The following is a 21,366-nucleotide window of genomic DNA, read 5'->3' as shown; positions in this document are numbered from 1 at the left end:
GTCAGACATATCTCAATACGTACCTCAGTTTTTCGGTTCTGATATCTTTTTTTTTTCAACAAATTAACAAAATACTCCCGTAAACCTCTGTACACTGGAAAAAGCTTTTAGTATAGTTAGTATATTTAGTATATGTCTGCTTAATTTTTCTTTTGAGACAGGTATTATTTTTTCAATTTTAACACAAAATAGGATGGGTTTCATTCATACTGAACACCAGAGGGCGCCATCGTGCAGAAAATCCACATATATGTCAAAGAAGTAGCGCTGATGACGTTCTGCTTTAGCTTCTCTAATATAGATAAAGGCATCGCTTATGCTGTAACTGAATAAAAACAAGATATAACGTTAAACGTTTTGAATGATGAAATGTAAGGAGAATAAACACTCGTCTGCAATAATATATGGTTTGTCTGTGTTCTTCAAGCCATCTCGTGTATTTTCATAAGCCATTGCTAACTGACATACATAGAATATGAGTATAGAATTTATTGTTTGCCTCGTTCTGTGATTAGAATCCACATCAGATCACATAAGAAAGTTATTTCAAACACTCCACTATGCTTTTTTTTTTTTATAACTTTTGTTTTTATAACTCTTTTGTTGGACAACAGGTTTAGAAAGGCTTATCACTGCATGTCATTAGAAGGGAAGGTGCTCTGCATGTGTTGCTTTTTCAAATATAAGTGGGGAAGCATTTCCTCATCTCTGCCAGGGGTGTGGGTTGCAGGGATGAGGTGAGCACTCAAAATGCAAGAATATGCATTCTGAATATGCAAGATAAGGCTCTTATTAACAAAATAAATAAAAAATAAAAACAAACCAAAACTACCCTGTATGGGAAACAGACAGCTAGCAACTGGCTGGACAGGCAGGACAGGGCAAGACACAACAGGGTAAACACACTGACGAACACACACTGGACTGCAAACACAAGGAGAATAAATGGGGAGCAAATGAGGAGGGTAACAAGGGAAGACAGGTGGGGCAAATGAACCAATAATCAGGTAACAAGGTAGGTGGGGTTAGACAATAGATAGCTCACACAGAACACGAACACACAGCTAATGAGAACACTCATAAGCCGCGTGTTCACACTAGACATGACAAACAAGAATAAAACAAAAGAAAGCAACAGAATAGAACAACGAAGTCACAAAACCCACAAATAAACTAGACAGAAGTGACAGAACCCTGACAATCTCAGCACGTGAAATGGCGGGCACACATACAGCAAACTCAGAGAGAAATAAAACAAGGAAGTTATTTAAATGCAAAACTGAAAAACTGCAATTCACAAGCGAGTACTGAACCGTGGATGTCGTACCGAACAGTTCAATATTATATTGAGAACTGTGACATCCCTAGTAACTGGAAATATTCTCTTTTGAGTTCATAGCTGAAGCTGGGGGATCGCATAAAATCCTGCCACGTTAATAGCGAAGGTCCAGCTCAGCTACAAACAAAGCCGTTGACTGTGGAGTCAAATCCATGTCACCTATACTTTCAAAAGAATGAAAGTACTGCAAAAGAAAATAAAGTTTTGCAAACAAAATGGAAGTATTCAGAAAAAAAACAAATGTGTGAATGTGTGTAAGTCATCAGTGATCCTTTTTAGTTCTGGGGGGCGCTGTTGAATGTTATGTCGGATGATAGGAAGTTATTTAGGGATGTTTGGTATGGATGCTCATTCTCTCTCGCTCTCTTTTGCTTTCTTTCCCCATTATCGGAACGCGCAGTGTGTTGCGCTGCCGTGAGTATGTTGGGAGCATAATTCACTTGCTTGTTTGCTGTGAAACCCTCTTAATGTTAAACTTTGTCACCGAAAGTTTGATGGTGTTTAAAGGGGTGGTCTAATGGATCTTTTTGAAGGCTTGATTGTGTTTATGGGGTACAAAGCAACATGTCTTCAAGCCGGTCGATTTCCTGTTTCTGTAAAGGCTCTCCCTCAGAAGTTCGCAGTGGGCATCGATTGGTTAGCTGGCCGAGTGTGTTGTAATTGGCTAAACCGCCTCTAGTGCGTGTTTAGAATATCCCGCCCCTCACCAGCGGCATGTGCTAAGGTTATATTGTAAACAATGGCGTCTAAATTGAGGGGTATATAACTGCAGCTTGCAGATCTCCAAATGGGGGCGGAAACTCCAAAACAGGGTGTGCGCTCCAAAATAGGGCATGGCTTCCTCCCTTTGACAGACAGGCACATGACACGCATGCCCAATTTTCCCCCCAATCCACTTCAGCGCAAACTCCGCCCCACAGCTAGTTCTAAAGATTTTATTGGTTGTGTCAATCGCAGTGTTGATTACCTACACTATGCTACACAAATGCTAACCCCTAAACCTACCCCACACCTTACCCTAACCTTCACCAATGAAATTGACTGCACAGCGGGATTGGCGCTGAATAGCATGGCAGGTAATAAGATTATGCGATATGAGATCGTCGGGTCATTCTGTAACTCCCCAACTGGACCTCACCGGAAAATAGAACCTTTTTAGTTACATTCAGCGTCACTACCCCGTCCTACCCTGCGAATTTCAAGAACCGGGACACCCCCGTTGCTTAAAACAAAGCGATAGAGTAAAACTTTTCCCCTGTACTTCACTGGGACGGCTCACGGGAGAGCTTGTGGATGATTCCCGTTTATCTGGCCACGAGCTTTGGGGATCTGCTCTCACTGAGCACATTTATTTATATAGCATAGTTTATTTTATTTAAGATCAACTACAAACAGTTTATTTTATAAAGTTTAGTTTTGAAATGTAAGTCAATAACAATAGGCTGAAGCCAGAGCCAATGGGGAAAGTCTTTGTGCGACGAGACCCCGCCCCATTTTGGAGGTTCTGCCCATTTTTGGAGTTCCCACCCCATTTTGTAGATCTTTGGTCTGCAGTTTTATATACTTAAATCCCGCTGTGCAGTCAATTTCACCGGTTACCCTCCTGGCCAATTGCATCTTGTAATGACAGGAGCAAAAAGAACCTAAAATGCTCGGTCATTTTTGATCGTACACATAAGACTAACACATCATTTAAATCTGTAAAGGGTCTACTTTTATTTGTTTACACTCACAATATCAACAAAACATTATGCTTTTGCAAAACAAAGAAAATAAACAGGGTGCACATTCAGCAGTCTCAGTCTCCACAGATATCATTTTGAAATGCGTCATTAAAATGAACTGAAACTCAGCGAATACGTGACACACACACACACATGACAGATATATCCATAGAAAGCTTGATATTTTACTTTAAGATGAAGCCCCCTCTTATGAAAACAAATATTCTCTGATAAAGTAATCTGTATGAGACCAACACGATGTCCAGTGTGCTTCATTATTTTTAATTAGATTACGCCCACGAGCTGCTTCCACATTTCATATTATAATCGCCACATGAGAGTGTGCTCCAAACGCCCACATCACCGTAAACAAAGCACAGAGACTTAGGGTTAGATAGAGTAGCATAGTGTAGGAAATTGACACTGTGATTGACACAACCAATAAAATCTTTAAAATCTGCTGTGGGACGGTGATCTCCATTTGGAGATCTCCAAACTGCAGTTAAACCCTTCTCCAATGATGGACGGCCTTCAGATTTTTCGATCACTGATATAAATATATAACACATTGTTTTTCGTTAATGGATTTTATAATACAAATAGTAATGTGTAACATTTTACCAGAGTTAGTGCAACAATTCATTTGTTCCTCACAAAATAATGTTTTTTTTTTTTTCACTAAATGTTTGGATTTCTAAAACTAATGTGCACTGATTTTTCTAGAATAACTTTTGCTGCTCAATTATCCACTAACCTAGTTTATGATATATTTTTGTCATAGATTATGAATGTACATATGTTTTTCCATATTTATTATCACAAACAGAGATATATAAATTGTACATTTATTTAAATGGAAAAAAAAAAACATCACTGGTATTGGATCGATATCAGTATTGGCCAATACCGAACCCTAGCTATCGGAATCGGTATCAGAGGCGAAAAAGGTGGATCGGAGCATCCCTAGTTATATAGTTTTAGCAAAGCTGCAATAAATAGATGTAAATATCTTCATATGCACGTCTAGACAGATTTTATATTACCATCACATGATAAAAAGCATGATTTTTTCTTTTCTTTTCTTTTTTTTTTTTTAAATAAATGTTTTAATTAACAGCTAATCTCTCTGTGGATCCCTGCAACAACTACACTGTGCTGGACGAACCAAGGAGATCCATCAATAATACAAATTACTTACAATCACCACCATCCTACAGCTGTGACACCTCAGTCACCTGGAGCGGCTGGTATCGTCTCTTCATTAACGGTTTAAATGCTCATATGCCAGAGACGTGTGTTGCAAAGGGTCACTGTGATACTGCTACCACACTGTGGATTCGTGGTGGACACCCAACAGTTGAGGATGGAGTTGTCACTCGAGATGTTTGTGGTCACTGGAGCAATTACTGCTGTTTTTTCTGGTCTTTTCCCATTAAAGTCAAAGCCTGTCAAGGCAATTATTATGTCTATGAGCTGATTAGTCCAGCTGTGTTCTGTTCAGGATACTGTGCAGGTGATTATATTTATGTGAGCTATTTCTGTATAGTCATGATGTTTGTGTTTCTGTTCATTCATAACTATTCATCCAACCTTTTAGACATTGGCAACATTAACATCAGCTCTACAGCTGTCACACTAGTGACCATCTCAACTGGTAGGTAACTCATTGTTTCTCTATTGGCTTATTTTTCTGGCTTGATTAATGTATATTGGCCCAGTAATGTACAACACAATGAAAAAAAACAAAACAAAAACAACAACAAACAAAAACCAAAAACAAACAAACAAACAAACAAACAAAATCCAAATAACTAAGCCACAACACAACAAAAATGCTCCCATTGCTAACACTGAGGTAGTGGTGTGATGAAATTAAAATTTGATCCATTTTTATTGTTCTGTACTGTCCTTTTTTATTTTTATTAAACCTTTAACTACATTTATTACTTTAGAAATTTGCAAGTCAGTCATAGGCATATGCAAATTTAAAATGTCTTTTAAAAAGATTGATGCAGTAAAATCATATTCTCTTGTATAAAGCCCAGTTGTTAGCTTTAATGCATCCTCCACATGACTGAGAAATGACACTACGTGATGCTTTAGCTGATTAAATAGTAATAATGTGTGCCATAATGTTCAATATAAATCATAATGTTAAGAGATCTTAACAGAGGTCTGTAAATAAAAGTGGTTAGAATATGACAAAATTCTAAATGTATTTTCTCAAGAAAATCAAGGAGTATATTATGATGAATGCATCACTGTATCAAACACTTTTAAAAAGAGATCGAGCCTCAGCCAGGCCAGCAAAAGCGATGAAAAAGTAGGATTACTTTTTTTTGTAAAAAGCAACTACTTTATGTAATACAGATAATACCCACTGTTGTAACAAAGAGAAATCAGCTAAGCAAGGTGTTCAGGATTGCTTGAAAATTACCTTTGAATGTATGTTGAAGCTGGATGGAAATTAATTTTGCAGGACAGTGAGTCTCCAGAAGCAGACTTGAAGATCTCTTTTGTAATGCATTACTTTTAAAAGTCACTTTTCCCAAAATTGACTGTAACCTGAAGTTTAATGTTTTAGAGTTGTGTTTTTTTTATATACTCTCGTAACACAAACTCAATAGTTATTTACTTAAAAACAAAATCTCTGCTATGTAAAACTCTAACCACTTGTAGTAGAATTAATTTTAAGGAAAATTATTACAACATTTTTAAACAACAGAATTTTTATATATTTTCATTGCAGTTTATCCCTCTGTTGACCCTTGCTACAACTACACTGTACTGGACGATCCATGGAGAGCCATCAATAATACATATGCTTCAGTCAAAAAGTGTGACAGGTCTGTCACCTGGAGCGGCTGGTATCGTCTCTTCATTAACAACATGAGCGCTCAGATCCCAGACACGTGTGTTGCTCAGTACAGCTGTGGCACTGATATCCCATTGTGGATTCGTGGTGGACACCCAACAGTTCAAGATGGAGTCATCATTCGCGATGTCTGCGGTCAGTGGAAGAATTACTGCTGCTTTTACGGGTCTTTTCCCATTAAAGTCAAAGCTTGTCAAGACAATTATTACGTCTATGAGCTGGTTAAACCAACCTCCTGCGATTATGCGTACTGTGCAGGTGATTACATTTACATGAGCTCTTTAAATTTGAGTTTGTTTGTTGATTTATTGATATTATTTAGTCTTTTTTCCCCCAGTTGTTCATAACATCAGCAGCACCTATACAACAGTCACACCAGGGACGACCTCAGCTGGTAATGTAGACTGATGTTTTCTCTGTTGACTGCGTTTTGGCTAGATGTTTGTGGATTTGTAGAACTGAACTGATATCTGAGTGTGTTTGTGTTTCTAAAGACGAGGAGTAAGGGCTATTATAAGGCTGCTGTTAAAGCTACACTAAAAATAAACATAAAAATAAATAAATAAATAAAAAATCAGTTGTTTGCTCAGTTTACTTAAGCTAAAACAACAAGCAACATTTGCACTAAATTTTATTACGTAAAATGAAATTATATTTGTAAAATGTTGTTCATTTAAACCATTTGCGTTGGGGCTACATGAATCTATTTCATTGCACTGACTGAAACTGGGCAGTTGATTTATAGTTAGGGATAGATCAGAAGAGTAAATATGGAAATTAAGTGTTGTTTATTTGGGTCATCGGATGCAATGTTCACTTTTTCATGTTTGAACATTAATGTGTGTTGGCAGTGTATGTACAAATCTAACCTATAATGATATATATTTTTTAAGTTTTTAATTAATCTGTAAAAATAATATTCCCTTTTTCAAATCGAGCCATTCTCAGATGCCTGTCATTGTGGCGTCATACCCACAGAGGCCGCTCCCACAATAGTTGATTGACATGAGCATCTTACCTCAGATCAGTTGTAACAGTCCGACCTCCACTGTTTCGATGCCGGAGCAGGGATGTAAGTTAGACAAGAATATCTCCGATTGACCGATTGAGGTGTTGTAATAGTGAACATAGTGGTCGTCATTTACTACCAACATCTGAGCCGCTGAACATGCAGTGGATTACATTTGTTTGTGAAGGGAATGCGGCTCCTGATCTACATATATCCGTTTATGTTCGCGCGAATCATTCGTGATCCAGCTTAACTTACAGCAGAAGTGCGTATAAGGGTTTTTTATGAATCTTTGCGAAGAAAGAAGGGCCTTATCTAGCGTAACGATCGGTTATTTTCATAAAAATAATACAATTTATATACTTTTTAATGTCAAACGCTCGTCTTGTCTTGCTCTGCCTGGACTGATTTTTTCTGGTTCATGTCAGTTAGGGTATGTCGAAAAACTCTCATCTCATGTTCTTCCTTAAACTTCAAAATTGCCCTATATCGCTGTTGTACCTTTATTGTTAAGAGTGTTTGATCTTCTTTGCATGTTTACTTTGCAAAGACTGGGTCAGTACTTCTGCAGTGATGTAGGATGATTTTGAAATGATTTTTGAAGTTGAGGGAGAAAATACTATTTGAGTTTTTCGACATATCCTAACTCTCTTGAGCCAGAATACACAGAGTTTACGCAAGATGAGCGTTTGAGATTTAAAAGTATTTAAATTGTATTTTTTTCAAGAACAAAAAGTTCATTTCGCTAGATGAGATTCTTCTTCCTCGGGTGGGATCGTTTAAAGCCACATTTAAACTGCATTTTGGAAGTTCAAACTCGGGGCACCATAGCAGTCCATTATATGGAGAAAAATGCTGAAATGTTTTCCTCAGAAAACAGAGTTTAGCTCCAACCCTGAAAAACACCCTCACCTGCCTATATAGCCCTAGTAATCCTCAAGACCTTGATTAGCTTGTTCAGGTGTGTTTGATTAGGGTTGGTGCTAAACTCTGCAGGTCATCGGCACTTCAGGACTGACATTGCCTATTCCTGAATTACATAATAGTAGATAATAATTAGATATAATAATAAAAATAATAATAACTTACTGTTATTAAGCATAATGTATTTACATGCTATTTTGGGACAGTTGTGGCAGTTTTGGCCTAATGCTTAGAGAGTCGGACCCTTAACCCAAAGTTTGCACGTTCGATTCTCAATACCTGCACTGTAAAAAATAAAAAGCACAATTTGTTGAGTCAGTTAAAAATAATTTGTTACCCTGCTGCCTTACAATTTTAAGTACAGTCAACTAAAATAAGTTTAGTCAACTTGAAATGTTAAGTTGTACTAAATAACAACTTAGATATTTGTGTTTGCTAAACTTAACAGATGGGTAAGTAACCCAGCTGCCTTAAAATTTTAAGTTGATTCAACTCAATATCTAAGTTGTCACTTAGTATAATTTAACATTTTAAGTTGAATAAACTTTTTTTTTGAGTTGACTGAACTTTAAATTTTAAGGCAGCCAGGTTACAAATAATTTTAAGTTGACTCAACAAATTGTTTTTACAGTGTGTATGAATTGTAAGTGGGATGAACAGTGCTCTCTACCACCTTCAGTACACGCATCTGAAGTGCCCTTGAGCAAGGAACCAAACTGCCAATTGCTACCTGGGAACATCAGCAAAAATGTCTGCACTCCGACACTGCTGTCTGTGTGCAATTTGATGGGTGAAATGCAGAGCACAAATTCAGAGAAGGGTTACTATACTTTGCTACACATCTTATCACTTTCACTTACTGTTTGTTTTTTGACTTGAAATTCTTTTTTAGCTGTTAGTTACATCAGCAGCACAACAGTCACACCAGAGACAACCTTACCTGGTAATGTAGTCTGATGTTTCCTCTGTTGACTGTGGTTTGATTTAATGTTTGTGGATCTGCAGTATTGAATGTTTTTGGCTTAGGGTAAAGGCTACACTTAAAAATTGCTGTAAAAAAATGGGCACATTCTATTAAAACATATTATTTTATATAATATATATTTGTAATAACAAATATTACCCAGAATGCATTGTTTTTTTAATGGGATTTGAACTGTACATGAACTGATAAGGACAGTAAATATTTAACTGTATTAATATGTTTTTGCACAAGACAGATTTGTTAGTTTAATTTAGTTTTGAGGGTAGAGCCTGTGCTTCAGTCAATGATTAGCATCAAATTTTGATGTTCTGCTGCTTTATTTAAAGAGAGTAACTGTAGAGTTGCTGATACAGTGGTGATTTCTGTGTTAAGTTCTTCAGCACATACATGTGTGCTATAGTGAAATGTGAAAGTTGCAGATTTTTGCAGCCATTTTCATGAATGTCTGTTTGGAAGTTATTTGTTTACAAATTGTTATGCCTTTAGATTAAAAAGTGATCAGCCCAAAGATCTTTTTCATTAGCTTTATTTTGTTTTATTATTACCTTCATGCTGATTTCTGTCATTGCAGTTATAAATATAACACTGCAGGAAGGATGCAGCGTAAGTTGAGTTTCTGAAATTGATGTTTTAGAGTTGGACTCACAGCTTCTATCACTAATAGTCCAAAGATATATTAAGACATAGGAATATAAGATGTGCATTGTGAATATTTGAAATATGATTATGCTTTTCTATTTACTTTAGAAGCAGTGTTGAAGTTAATGAGATAATTGGGTGATTAATTAAGTGATGATTGACAATTATTGAAGACACAAAGACACATGATGTTACCGAGCAGAATCATCAAAGAAGAAAATCTAATTTTAACCTCACCATTATAGTGGTCAGTGTTTGCATTAGTTGAGATCTTGGCCATTTAATATTTAGTGTCTTTTGGAGGGATTTTTTACAAGCTGGTCTGATCAAAAAACTTTTCTTTTAGGCACACAAAGACATAAGTATTCAACATATGAATCTCAACAATGATGACAAACAGCATATTTAATAAACGTGTCACTTCTGAACATCACAAAACAATCCAGTAAAAGTTGAATAAAACCAGCAAAAACAAAATAAGAATAAAAGAAATTGCAAAGACAACTCAACAGAGGTGGAAAGTCCAGGGATCAGAAAGTAAAAGTCCTGCCATATAATTATTCCAGTCATGAACTCAGCCAGCATATTTTACTAATTAGTTCTACCTCTTGCAGAGGTGGGACCAAGCCTTTCCTTTCAAGTCACAAGCAAGTCTCAAGTCAAATCCCAAGTCCTCAAAGAGTTAAAGTTAACAAGACAATTAAGTAATGATTGTGCATTAGTGATGAACACCTGCTGTTTAACATTGCAAACATGAATTTAAAGCTTCAACAAGCCAGCAGATAGATCGTCGTATAGAATATTTAGCATTTTAGCATTGTAAAAGTACAATGAGAGTATCGTAGAAAGTAATTTCAGAATGTTTCCTAGCATTTTAAATGGTCAGAATGTATCTATGACAAAGAGTTCTAAAAATATGGCTTCTTATAAAAGTGCTCCCATGTCTCAATTTGCCATGATACAGGGGGTGGCTCAACTTACCCCACTCTCCCCTACTTCCATTGAAGATGAGGCACAAACAGGCTCATAGAGTGAGGGAGAGCCCCTCTTATCAAAACATACAATAAAGTCGGAAATTTTTACAAAATGTGCTGTCTTCTCTTTTAATTGTATATTTGTAACAACTTGTGGATCATTTGTATTAAAGGGGTTATCGAATGCAAACTTCACTTTTACATGTTGTTTGAACATTAATGTATGTACAAATCTACCCTATAATGATAAAAATCCATGCAGTGGTTTTTAATTAATCTGTAAAAATAATATCCCCTTTTTCAAATCAAGCCATTCTCAGATGCCTGTCGGTGTAGCATCACACATGATCATCTTTTCTTCTGGTTTGTCTGTTTGTCTGTTATAACTCAGTTAACAGCAGCCAAAAAAATCTAATATTGTAAATTTAAGCGTCAGGATCCCCAAAAAAATGCAAACAATGAACACTATAATGATTATTTTAACATTTTGATTTTCTCCTTTGGTGATTCTGCTCGTGTCTTCAATAATGGTCAGTTATAACTTAATTAATCTGAGTCTACACTCAGAGTGTTAAATTAACAATGAGGATTCCACTGTGTAAAGCTCTATTGTGATTTCAGAGTCAGACCTCTGGAGGATGTTTTAACAGTCTTTTTGAGCAGATAGAGAACATTACCGCTCCAGTGCTTCCTTTGAATGTAAGTCTTCATATAAAATGATAAAATAATCTAATCTGTGTCAGTTACATAATGATTGACATAGCAGTGCTGTCTTATTGGCTCTGCTGACATTTACACATACAGTAACTCTACTGAACTGTATTTTTCTGATCAATAAATTAGACTGTGACCAAAATTTTGACTATGGCCTTTGAGGCTTCAGAGATTTTAGAGACACCACCATCATCATCATCATCATCATCATCATCATCATCGTCATCATCACCATCATCATCATCAGCCAACCAAGCTCAACTAGCCTCTAATGGAAACCGTGTGTTAAAAACCAGTGAGAAACTAATTTCAACATTAGTGAAGCCGACAGACACAAGTGACAAAGTTAATTTTACTCTTCCTACTGTAGGTAAGTTGAGACACAATTATTTTGTTGGCTTGCTGTTTTACATGAATGTACATTCATGTAGCAGGTTAAAAAATGTTTTAAAGTTGACCTGAACAGTTCAAACCACATCAGAGATGAAAAACGCAACAATGAATATTAAGATTATGTGTTTGTCTGTAAATTCAATGATCGAATTAAACTTATGTAATGAAAATGTGTCATATTTTAAATACATTAACTGCTTGTTTGTGTTTAATCAGAGGTTCAAGTCTTCATGGTTGGACCACAGGTCACCTTAAATAAAATCCCTCCACTTGAAACAAGAAGTTCTTCTGTGGATATTGATCTCATTGGGATCGCCAAGAACAACAATGAAACAAGTATGTAAAGTGTTTCATTGTGATTAAAACAAACAAACAAACAAAACAAACAAACAAAACAAAACAAAAAAACACAGCATACCATTCCCAGATAGCAAGACAGCAGGTGTTGATTTATCAAAGTTAATGGTACTGAATTTCACATTTGCACCCACAATTAATATTGAAAAAATCTTTACATTTTAACTAACATCAGTGTTGATAGCCTTGTGGTTAATGTGCCAACATGTAATACAACAGTACTCACAGCATCCTGAGTTCGATTCCAAATACTAAAAGCAAATACTGATCACAACAATGGTGGTTTGTTGAAATTTCAGCATTTATTTAACATTAATAGCAGATGCAAAACTGATGTTAATTCAATCTCATTAACACTGACAAATCAACTTTTTTTTTTTTTTTTTTTTTTTACAATTGATTCAATTGTTGCTTGCTTTGCTTTTTTTTTTTTTTTTTTGATTGTTGTCGTTTTAACATAGGATTGCTTTTCTGTTTCTGTCACACAGGATCAGCTGCTGTGGCGTTCATGAGCTACAACACGATGGAGAATCTACTGAAGCCAGAATTCTTCAACACATCAAATGACACGGTTAAAACCATGATGTCCACTGTGATCTCAGCTACTCTTCCCAAAACCACCAACACTAAACTCACCAAACCAGTCAACTTCACCTTCAAACACATCAGGGTGAGTGAAATGTGTTTTTGTCCAACCTGAGCACTGATGAACATCTGAAAGCATCTAATATTCAGTGTTTTGATATTTTCTTCTTTGTTTTTTATAGGAGTTTGATCCCAATGGTTCTCTATCGTGTGTGTACTGGAATATCAGCGAGTGGATTGTAGATGGTTGTTCTGTTTTAGAGACCAGCAGCAGCTACACTGTGTGTTCCTGTGATCATCTGTCGACATTCGCTCTCATCATGCAAACCAGCCGCCCACCAGAGGTACAAGAACATTTCTAGTAAACACTGAAGAACAGCACAGATTTGTCACTCATGTACTCTGACATGTTTTCTCAGAAAGACCCACTGATGGAACTGTTGAATTTGGTGTGTGTGATCGTGGGGCTGGTGTTCTTCAGTCTGGCCCTGTTGAGCTTTATCCTTTGTCAGTGGAGTCCTGGAGTGAATAATGTGGCTCGAATCAACATCTGCATCAGTCTTCTGTTGGCTCACCTTCTGTTCCTGCTCACGCAGCAGTTCCTGAGCATCATACGGCCTCATCAGGTGAGAATGATGAAGGAGCCCTACAGCTCAGCACAGCCTCACTGAGAATCATCATAACCGTCTCTCATGGTCTCCAGGTGTTGTGTGCCGTGATCTCAGGCCTTCTGCACTTCCTCTTTCTCTCCGGCTTTGTGTGGATGTTCATTGAAGCTGTGATGCTCTTCATCTGTGTGAAGAACCTATCACAGATCAGCTCCAAAAAGAGGGAGGTGCTTAGCAGTGGATTCCTGTGTGTGATTGGATATGTGGTTGCTCTGGTTGTGGTGTGTGTGTCTGCTGGTCTGGTTCCTGAAGGCTATGGCAGCGAACAGTGAGTTGTGTTTGTTTATGAGGTCATTCGTTTAGAAGGAAGTAAAGCGCTCAGGGCTGTTTTCTGTGATCTGATGAAATACTTTTTTTGACATGCTATAATCTGATTTCAACATCTGAAATAGCAATATTTTATTATTTCTGTTCTTATTTGTTTTCCTCTGAACAGATGTTGGATTAAACAAGATAAAGGTTTTGTCTGGAGTTTTCTGGGACCTGTTTCTGTCATACTAGCAGTAAGTTCTAAATGTAAGCATTTTTCACATGGGCTGTTGGAGCCACAAAATTTTGATAAAAAAAAAATTTGATATATATATATATATATATATATATTTTTTTTTTTTTTTTCAGTTAAACACAATTCTCTTCATCAAGATCTTTATCACTTTGAACTCAACTCTCAAAAAACTGAATGCTGAAGTTTCACAGATGAAACAAACCAAGTAACAAACACGATCAAAACACTGTATAAATAAAGAACATGTAGCCAATGAAGACACGTTAACTCTCGTTCTTTCTCTATTTCTCTGCAGGGTTATGGTGTTTAAAACACTGGCTCAGTGTGTGGTTCTTGGTTGCCCCTGGATTCTGGGTTTCTTCTCTAAAAGCAATAAGGTGCTGGAGATCCTCTTTCTGATCTTGAACTCCCAGCAGGGAACCTTCATCTTCCTGATCTATTGTTTCCTCAATAATGAGGTCAGACTTTTTTCCATCCCTACTCTATAAACACAACAGTAAACCGCTAGACAGTAGTAGTACAGTAGTTTCTTACCTGTTTATTATAAACAATCTCCATCCTGGTTCATTAGTTTCAGAGGTTAAACTGATCTCTTGAAGTCACTCAGCTCCTCTCATCTCATTCTTGTTCAGGTCAGGCAGCAGTACAGGAAGATCTTTAGATGTCTTTGCTTTGGACGCAATAAAAAACTCTGAGGACAACAGCATCATGTTCAGGAAGTACTGCTGAAGTGCCATTATTATACAGGTGATGTCGTTCTTACAGTAAAATACAGAATTCATGTTTTGGATGTTAGCTGTAGTTTCTGCTCCTTTCTGTAAATGGTAAAAAAATGTTACAAGACTTTTAAAATGACAGTTTTAAATGCTACGAATGTAGAATGTATAAGTCTTTTTTCTTGGTGGTGGGTGAAAAACATATTTATTTACAGAATCCACAAATTTTAAAAAACCCTCCTCAAAACTTTTTCATGTGTGCATGGTAAAGGGAAATAACATGACATTTCACACTTTAAGTAATGTATATATTTATTTATTTATTTATTTATTTATTTTTGTTTTAATATGAGGCTTGTGTCAAATAGTTAATATTTTTAATATTAATTATTTAATAACCTTGCACACTCATATTTTTGTTTGCGGTTAGAATATTATTATTATTTATATTACCTTAAATATTCATATGGTAAAATATATTTTCAGAATGGATTGCCACAGATTTTAAAGTTGTTGTGGATTTAGACTGCCCTCCAAAAGTTTGGAAACGCCCTAGGACAGTGGGGTTTTGGACAATATTGGCATGCATCCTTTTTAATTTGTGATAATTTTGCACTGATAAAGGACAACACAAACTATGAAAACATGTTTTATTACATAAACAGTTTATACATAGAAAAAAAACATACATTTTTGATTCATCAAAATATCCACCATTAGCAGCTATTACAACTCTGCATAATCTGGGCCTAAATTGATTGTATTCTAAACTTAATTGGCAATCAGTTGTTGAAGCTATTAAGGTGTGCTGACCCAAAAATCTTTTAAAAACCTGAGCCAAGTTTAAACCAGTAACCTGGCAAAGGGGCATGTCTGACTTTGACATGTATATATTGCCTTTATTATGTAATCAAAATGAAAATTATTATTGTTGGCCTTCAATGATAATGTCAAGTTACTTCAATGTATTTGCACCAAAAAATAATGAAGATTTATGCTGATATGGTCCAAAACCACACTTTGCCGGGGTGTTTCCAAACTTTTGGAGGGCAGTGTACCTTTATAAATAACCTATTAAAATAAAGGAACAGCTGGTGTCTGAAATTTAAAGTGAATATGTATTGATGTATGGCTTGTAACTTTGTATGTAAACACGTGAATGATGACTGATATTTTCTTTCTGATTCTTTGTCACAAAGTTTTGTCTTAATAAACAGTGAGATATAATAAGTGCATCTGTGAACATGTTCTGAAAGAGCTCCATGTAATTAGACTGATTCTAATTTGAGCAGAATATCCTAATTTTCAATATGGGTAACACCTTACAACAAGATTCATTAGTTAACATTAGTTAGCTACTTTAGATAACACAAACTAAGAATGAACAGCCATCTGCTGTTTTGGAAGAGGAAGTTGCTCCTATGCATTTGTGAGAAAATCTGCCTGCACACATTTGTGAGACAGGCAAGTTTTCCTCATGATATATATTTCAGATTGTTCCTTGTTTGTAAACGAATCAGCGGTAAGATTAATTCAACAAGAGTTCCTTCTGATGCGGTCTGGAACTTCATTAAAAATAAGGTTCATGCACTCTTTCCTAATGTTGGGATCAGAAGAAAGCAACGCAAAGACTGTTTTTCCACATCTTTACAATGCGCAGCAGAAAATCGAACAACTGATGCTAACACCCTTATCAGCAACAAGTGAAATACACTGAAATCTCTTGCTCTGAAATGGCCTAATCTGAAATCGTTCAGAAAGAAAATTTTACATGCACATCAGTAACTTAACAATGCAAGTAAGCTGCATTAATAAGAAGACTTCATTAATAAATCAGGTTATTTCCCTGTCATGACATCAAAATATAATCACTTGCATATCTGACTCTGTGTTTTCCATACATTAGTCAGTAGTGATGTTAAAGGGGTCATCGGATGCCCATTTTGCACAAGTTGATATGATTCTTTAGGGTCTTAATGAAAAGTCTCTAATATACTTTGATTAAAAAGTCTCAATGGTTTTGTAAAACAACACCCTTTTTACCTTGTCAAAATGAGCTCTGCAAAAATCATCTCATTCTAAGGGGTTGTTCCTTTAAATGCAAATGAGCTCTGCTCACCCCGCCTCTCTCTTCTTGCTGTGGAATGACAATCTTATTTACTTTATCTGCATTTAGCCGCATTTAGCCACGTTTAGCCGCTAAAGTTGCTAACTAGCACATTATTAGGAAAGGCGATCACAAAGATTCATGAAAAAACCCTTATACTCACTTCTGCTGTAAGTAAAGCTGGATCATGAGTGATTCGCGTGAACATAAACGGATATATGTAGATCGGGAGGCACATTCCCTTCACAAACAAACGTAATCTACTGCATCTTCAGTGGCTCAGATGTCGGGAGTAATTGATGACCACTATGTTTATTATTACATCCAACAACACAACACCTCAATCGCTCAATCTGAGATATTCTTGTGTAACTTACATCCCTGTTCCGGCATCAAAACAAGGAAAGTTACTGGACTGTTACAGCTGGTCTGAGGTAAGACGCTCATGTCAATCAACTATTGTGGGAGCGGCCTCTGTCGGTGTGACGGCACACCGACAGGCATGTGAGAACGGCTCAATTTGAAAAGGGGGATATTATTTTTACAGATTAATTAAAAACCACTTCATGGATTTTTATCATTATAAAAAAGTTGGTTGATGACTGATTTACTGAAGACCTTTTGGGGTATACATATGTGTGTGGTTACTGAAAAGAATTAACAAAAAAAAAAAAAAAAAGAACTTATTGATGTGAATATGCAATTGCAAATGTTCCACAACAAACATATATCAACACTGAACAGCACACAATATAAATATAACAACACTGTGTCACTATAAAGGGTGGGTGCTTATGCTCTAAATGTCCACAAGAGGGCGCTCCCCACGTGAATGCAGCATGACGGCAGCTTGACATGCCTGGACATGTACTAAGCAAGTGATCGTTACATGCAAACAAGAACCATCGCGTAACGCCAGCACACGCAAATAATAAAACAGATATTCAATAATAACACAATGTTCAGCATATACATATCCCACATTGAGAAATACGGGGGTGTCCCGGTTCTTGAAATTCGCAGGATAGGAGGGGGTAGTGATGCTGAATGTAACTAAAAAAGTCCAATTTTCCGGCGAGGTCCGGTTGGGGAGTTGCAGAACGACCCGACGATCTCATATCGCACAATCTAATTAACTGTTTATCTGCCACGCTATTCAGCGCTAATCCTGCCCTGCAGTCACTTTAACTGTTTAAGGTTAGGGTAAAGTGTGGGGTAGGTTTAGGGGTTAGCATTTGTGTTGCATAGTGTAGGTAATCAACACTGCGATTGACACAACCAATAAAATCTTTAGAATTAGCTGTGGGGCGGAGTTTGCACTAAAGTGGATTGGGGGGAAAATTGCGCATGTGTGTCATGTGCCTGTCTGTCAAAGGGAGGAAGCCACGCCCTATTTTGGAGCACACACCCTGTTTTGGAGTTTGCCGCTGGTCCTCACGTCTCTGTAGTGGGTAATTAGGAGGTATAATGCGTTTTGGGTAAATCTAACAGCTCATTTTTGGTCTCGTGAATCTATTACATATTCCAGGGCATATGGTTTTGCCTGAGGACAAAGTTATGCTTCATAAATTATCAATCGTAATTCAACGCTGACTTTTTAGCATGCATTTGACTGAATTGTTTGTTTTTGTCTTCATTTCCGATTACATACGTCTCTTATACGTTATACTTATAGACCAATTTCGAGTAGACCTCACAGTGATGTCATTTGCAGCTGCGCGCGCATAGTGGTTGCAGAAAAACACTAGTAGCAAATGGAGGTAAACGGGTAAACTCCATGAAATAAGAGAAAAAATATATATTTTTGTGCCTTTTGATGTCAAAATCGGAATGCAAATAATTTTTATACAATACTGTAGTCAAAGACGCCATTTTGAAACTAAACGCAGACGTTTAAACGGACATACTGTGGATGAAAACTATGATTACTCTACTTTTAAAGCATAAATTTGATTTAAACAATAGGTCTACATAATATTCACATATGCTGTTCATAGGGGATGTATTGTATTAGCTATACAGTTACAGCATGAAATATTATTTAAACCTATTACTATTAACATTTTTTATTTTTTATTATTTTTTATTTTATCTCACAGTTCTGATTTTTGTTTCTCACAAATGCAAGTTTATATATCCTAATTCGGACTTTATAACTCGATTGAACAAAACTAGTGAGTTTGTTAATTCTGAGGGAAAAAAGCAGTAGTGTGGGATATAAACCCTGAGCCGAGGGGAAAAGAGAGAATGACCAGTTGTTTTTCCTCTGGAGTTGTGGGATATAATCTCGGAATTGCGAAAATACAGTCAGAATTTTGAAATATAAAATCAAATGTACCTTTTTTACTCTTTAATTCCATGGCTCCATAGATTGCCACTTGAACCGCCCATAAAAAAACGTCATTCCTGTTTCGAGTATGTACGACTATCACTATCTAACGTCAATTTCGTTAAATAACATTCCCAGCTGGCATTTTAAGGTGGAGTCAGCGTTGAATCAACGTCAGGTGTCAGTGTTGGATAACCGTTGGATTTTGGTCATGGTTGTAAAAATAATGTTGATTTGACGTACAACTCAAATTTTATTTATATTTCTATGTTGAATCCATAGTTAGTTAACAACACCATTTCAACCATTTGGTATTCAACGTTGTTTTGACGTTGAATTAATGTTTTTTCATAAACTGACATTATTTCAACCACATTAACGTTTAAGGTCGGTCGAATGCCAGCTGGGTTGCTTATGGCTGGCTGACAAGCTGTTGTAATATCCGAATAACATTTTAAAAATGACATCTAATCAATATAATCTATACTCTTTTTAAATCGAAGTATTTTGTGCCGTATCCTTGTAATTCTCCAGCTGTAAAGGCGATCTCTCCGATCTCTCCGATCTCTCCGCGCATCCCGAATGTTTACAAACAGATAACTGGTCTATACTTTTATGATGGCTAATATTGTTCATTAAAACTGACATTTAACAAAAAAGGCAGAGTTATGTTATGTGTTATGTAAACATGTGAGTCATGTTTCATTTTATTATATATAAAGTAAAGATGTATTATACACAGTGCACATATTGCCTAAATCACATATTAATGTTTTATTTATTTATTTATTTATTTTAAATAAATACGAAAAGAGGGTTGTGGTTTATATTTTGAAGAAAACAAAGAGGCAGTGGTGTTTGATATCACTTCGTTTTATTGTAATGCGTGTAAGCGTTGCGTGAACCACATTTTTGTCGCTATTAATGTTTAAATGAAACAGAAAAGAGGCAATGCTGTTTGATATAATATTTCGTTTCACTGTAATGTTGGACATTTCCTGAACTACATTTTTGCAGCTATTAATATGGTTAAATGAAAACGAAAAGAGGCAGTGGTGGTTGATACCATATTTCGTCTTATTGTAAATACATACAGTGAAGATAACCGGAGTAGAAAAGGCGAGCTGACAGACGTTATCAAGTACGCTGCTGTTCCATTTGCGCGAGTTCGTACTCCCAAGTCAAACTACCAAGTCCGAACTACAAAGGACGCAAGTCCGAACTTTGCGTACTTGGTATTGAGAAAGTTACAGTAAGGCTGAATGAACTTGAACACAGCTTCCGAACTCAATCCATGTATCATTCGTCCATTCTTTTTTTTTAATTTAATATTGAAAAACGAAACCTGAGAAAACGGCTCCTTTTTCGTTTTTTTTTTTTTTTTAATTTATTTTTTTTCCAGAAAAACGAAAAACAAGAATTCAGCTTAATTTTATTTGTTTTTCGTTCAGGGGTGGAGAAAATGAATAAACAGCTTGAATATTCGATTTCTACATGTGGGCGGAACGAAACGCCCCTTTCAATAAATTGCAATGGGTTAAATAAACTCTAAGCAGATAAACGGCCCTGTCAAGTGCAGACCAGTAGTGAAGAGTAAATACACAGCAGTCATAACTTTTTTGCTGAGTTTATTTCATTAATATCGGGTATTAATTGTTGTCAAATAATTGATTAAATAAATGTGTATTATTTTCTCTGCCAACTAAACTTCCAAAACAGGTTGTTGTGCCTTTTCTCCACGCTGCCATTGTACACATAAACATTAGCATTTACTTCACCTCACTTCATGGCAAATCCTTAAATCAATGGTATTCAGAAAACAAACAAGAATAAATGCGATTTACCTGCTAAAATATTTTTGTAAAGAAGGCTTCTTCAGTCGGGTCCCAATAATATGCAAGTAAAATAGTAAAACAGTCAGCAGCTATACAAGTGATGATACCTTTAGCCTATAGGCTACCGTACAACAGACACATTTAACGGCGCAACCATCAAATCCGGCGCCACGTCCTGACCGCACTGTCTTTACTGGGTGCTTCTAGGGAATATTTGCATTTATCCAAACACGTCATTATGCTATATACCTGCACTACACCACTGAATAGCATTGATAACCCAAAACAACATGCGGATATAACGTTAGGTACTAAAGAAAATAGAAAATAAGCACATCCTAAAAAATATCCTACTTACCTTTATGAAAATGTTGAGGGTAAACGAACATAAACGGAGATATGTTGGCAAATATGATGATTTTGCAAATCACTGCTGCTACCAGTACTTACCTGTAGATCAAAAATAGCCTTAAACCCCCTTTTTTCTTTAGTTTTATTTAGTAACTTTCAGGAGGGTGTACTCATTTTTCACTTTGATAATAAAATCTTATTTTGCTGAATAAATTTGACATTCTTCTTTGGTAATTGATCAAGCAGGCTGGTTGAAACATATCTCCAAAAAAACTCTAACATGTCTTTTAAGTAAAGAGTAATTGCTGATTGTGTTAAGTTTTAGAGGGAGTGTAAT

General features: G+C 36.2%; 1 protein-coding gene across 1 annotated transcript in view; it reads left to right on the top strand.

The window, feature by feature from the left end:
* The window catches only part of LOC127177567 (putative adhesion G protein-coupled receptor E4P), a 65,608-nt gene that overhangs the window by 11,237 nt on the left and 33,005 nt on the right, over positions 1-21,366 (top strand). The gene's annotated exons all lie outside the window — the stretch shown is intronic.

The sequence above is a fragment of the Labeo rohita genome, chromosome 1 (assembly GCF_022985175.1).
Source record: "Labeo rohita strain BAU-BD-2019 chromosome 1, IGBB_LRoh.1.0, whole genome shotgun sequence".
In the NCBI taxonomy this organism is placed as follows: domain Eukaryota; kingdom Metazoa; phylum Chordata; class Actinopteri; order Cypriniformes; family Cyprinidae; genus Labeo; species Labeo rohita.
Note: the sequence above shows the minus strand (reverse complement) of the source record. Positions and strands in the feature narration are given on the sequence as shown.